Here is a 3,946-nt window from a genome sequence, read left to right on the forward strand (position 1 = left end):
TTTTCTTTCCATTTCTCTAGGAGGTGGGTCAAAAAGGATCTTCCTGTGATTTATGTCATAAACTGTTCTGCCTATGTTTTCCTCTAAGAGTTTTATAGTATCAGGCTTTAGATTTAGGTCTTTAACCCATTTTTAGTTTATTTTTGTGTATGGTGTTATGCAGAGTTCTAATTTCAGTGTATTGTTTAGCCTCCATGTGTTTGTATTTTTTACAGATTTTTTCCTGTAATTGGTATCTAGTCTCATAGCATTGTGGTCGCAAAAGATATTTGATACGATTTTCAATTTTCTTAAATTTACCAAGGCTTGATTTGTGACCCAAGATATGATCTATCCTGGAGAATATTCCATGAGCACGTGAGAAGAAAGTGTACTCTGTTGTTTTTGGATGGAAAGTCCTATGAATACCAATTAAGTCCATCTTCTTTAATGTATCATTTAAAGTTTGTGTTTCCGTATTTATTTTCATTTTGGATGATCTGTCCATTGGTGAAAGTGGGGTGTTAAAAGTCCCGTACTATGATTGTGTTACTGTCAATTTCCCCTTCTATGGCTGTTATCATTGGCCTTATGTATTGAGGTGCTCCTATGTTGGGTGCATAAATATTTACAATTGTTGTATCTTCTTCTTGGATTGATCCCTTGATCATTATGTTGTGTCCTTCTTTGTCCCTTGTTCTAGTCTTTATTTTAAAGTATATTTTGTCTGATATGAGAACTGCTACTCCAGCTTTCTTTTGATTTCCATTTGCATGGAATATCTTTTTCCATCCCCTCACTTACAGTCTGTATGTGTCCCTAGGTCTGAAGTGGGTCTCTTGTAGACAGCATATATATGGGTCTTGTTTTTGTATCCATTCACCCAGTCTGTGTCTTTTGGTTGGAGCATTTAATCCATTTACATTTAAGGTAGTTATCAATATGTATGTTCCTATTACCATTTTCTTAGTTGTTTTGGGTTTGTTATTGTAGGTCTTTTCCTTCCCTTGTGTTTCCTGCCTAGAGAAGTTCCTTTAGCAGTTGTAAAGCTGGTTTGGTGATGCTGAATTCTCTGTACCTTTTGCTTGCCTGCAAAGGTTTTAGTTTCTCTGTCGAACCTGAATGAGATCCTTGCTGGGTAGAGTAATCGTGGTTGTAGGTTGTAGGTTTTCCCTTTCATCACTTTAAATATGTCCTGCCACTCCCTTCTGGCTTGCAGAGTTTCTGCTGAAAGATCAGCTGTTAACCTTATGGGGATTCCCTTGTATGCTATTTGTTGGTTTTCCTTGCTGCTTTTAATCTTTTTTCTTTGTATTTAATTTTTGATAGTTTGATTAATATGTGTCTTGGCATGTTTCTCCTTGGATTTACCCTATATAGGACTCTCTGTGTTTCCTGGACTTGATTATTTCCTTTCCCATATTAGGGAAATTTTCAAATATAATCTCTTCAAATATTTTCTCGGCCCCTTTTTTTTTTCTCTTCTTCTTCTGGGACCCCTATAATTTGAATGTTGGTGCGTTTAGTGTTGACCCAGAGGTCTCTGAGACTGTCCTCAATTCTTTTCATTCTTTTCATTCTTTTCATTCTGCTCTGTGGTAGTTATTTCCACTATTTTATCTTCCAGGTCACTTATCCATTCTTCTGCCTCAGTTATTCTGCTACTGATTCCTTCTAAGAATTTTTAATTTCATTTGTTGTGTTGTTCATCATTGTTTGTTTGCCCTTTAGTTCTTCTAGGTCCTTCTTAAAGGTTTCTTGTATTTTCTCCATTCTATTTCCAAGATTTTGGATCATCTTTACTATCGTTACTCTGAATTCTTTTTCAGGTAGAATGCCTATTTCCTCTTCATTTGTTTGGTCTGGTGTGTTTTTACCTTGCTCCTTCATCTGATGTGTATTTCTCTGTCTTCTCATTTTGCTTAATTTACTGTGTTTGGGGGTCTCCTTTTTGCAGGCTGCAGGTTCATAGGTCCCATTGGTTTTGGTGTCTGCACCCAGTGGGTAAGGTTGGTTCAGTGGGTTGTGTAGGCTTCCTGGTGCAGGGGACTGGTGCCTGTGTTCTCGTGGATGAGGCTGGATCTTGTCTTTCTGGTGGGCAGGTCCATGTCTGGTGGTGTGTTTTGGGGTGTCTGTGACTTTATTATGATTTTAAGCAGCCTCTCTGCTAATGCGTGGGATTGTGTTCCTGTCTTTCTAGTTGTTCAGAATAGGGTGTCCAGCACTGTAACTTGCTGGTCATTGAGTGGAGCTGGGTCTTAGCATTGAGATGGAGATCTCTGGGAGAGGTTTCGCTGTTTGATATTACATGGAGCTGGGAGGTCTCTGGTGGACCAATGTCCTGAACTCGGCTCTCCCACCTCAGAGGCTCAGGCCTGACCCCTGGCCAGAGCATCAAGACCTTGTCAGCCACACGGCTCAGAAGAAAAGGGAGAAAAAAAGAAAGAAAGAAAGAGAAAAAGAGGAAGGAAGGAAGGAAGATAGAAAGAAAGAAGGAAGGAAGGAAGGAAGAAAGAAAGAAAGAAAGAAAAAGGGAGAAAGAAAGAAAAATAAAGTTATTAAAATAAAAAATTTAAAAATTAAAAAGTAATAAAAAGAAAGAAAGAAGAGAGCACCAAATCAAAACACAAATCCTCCAATGATAACAAGTGGTAAAAACTATACTAAAATAAATTTTTAAAAAAACGGACAGACAGAACCCTAGGACAAATGGTAAAAGCACAGCTATAGAGACAAAATCACACAAAGCATCATACACACAAACACTCACAAAAAGATAACAAGGAAAAAAAATATATATATATATTAAAAAACAAAAAGGGAGCAACCAAATCAATAAACAAATCTACCAATGATAATAAACTCTAAATACTAAACTAAGATAAACATAAAATCAGAAACAAATTAGATGCAGAAAGCAAACCCCAGGTCTACAGTTGCTCCCAAAGTCCACTGCCTCAAGTTTGGAATGATTTGCTGCCTATTCAGGTATTCCAGAGATGCAGGGTAGGTACATCAAGTTGACTGTGGATATTTTTTGTTTGTTTTTTGTTTTTTTTGCGGTACACGGGCCTCTCACTGTTGTGGTCTCTCCCGCTGTGGACGTCCAGACACGCAGGCTCAGCGGCCATGGCTCACGGGCCCAGCCACTCTGCGGCATGTGGGATCCTCCCGGACCGGGGCGCAAACCCGTGTCCCCTGCATCGGCAGGCGGACTCTCAACCACTGCGCCACCAGGGAAGCCCCCGACTGTGGAGATTTAATCTGTTGCTCCTGAGGCTGCTGGGAGAGATTTCCCTTTCTCTTCTTCGTTCTCACAGCTCCCCGGGTTTAGCTTTGGATTTGGTCCCGCCTCTGCATGTAGGTCACCTGAGGGCGTCTGTTCTTCACTCTGACAGGACGGGGTTAAAGGAGCAGCTGATTCAGGGGCTCTGGCTCACTCAGGCCGGGGGGAGGGAGGGGTACAGAATGCGGGGCAAGCCTGCGGAGGCAGAGGCCGGCATGACTTTGCACCAGCCTGAGGCGCGCCGTGCGTTCTCCCGGGGAAGTTGTCCCTGGATGACGGGACCCTGGCAGTGGCGGGCTGCACAGGCTCCCGGGAGGGGCGGTGTGGCTAGTGACCTGTGCTTGCACACAGACTTCTTGGTGGCGGCAGCAGCAGCCTTCGCGTTTCATGCCCGTCTCTGGGGTCCGCGCTGATCGCCGCGGCTCACGCCCGTCTCTGGAGCTCATTTAGGCAATGCTCTGAATCCCCTCTCCTTGAGCACTCAGAAACAATGGTCTCTTGCCTCTTCGGCAGCTCCAGACTTTTTCCCGGACTCCCTCCCGGCTAGCAGTGGTGCACTAACCCCCTTCAGGCTGTGTCCACGCAGCCAACCCCAGTCCTCTCCCTGGGATTTGACCTCCGAAGCCCGAGTCTCAGCTCCAAGACCCCGCCCTTCGCGGCGGGGGGGCAGACAAGCCTCTC

The sequence above is a fragment of the Lipotes vexillifer genome, unplaced genomic scaffold, assembly GCF_000442215.2.
Source record: "Lipotes vexillifer unplaced genomic scaffold, Lipotes_vexillifer_v1.1 scaffold243, whole genome shotgun sequence".
In the NCBI taxonomy this organism is placed as follows: Eukaryota; Metazoa; Chordata; class Mammalia; order Artiodactyla; family Lipotidae; genus Lipotes; species Lipotes vexillifer.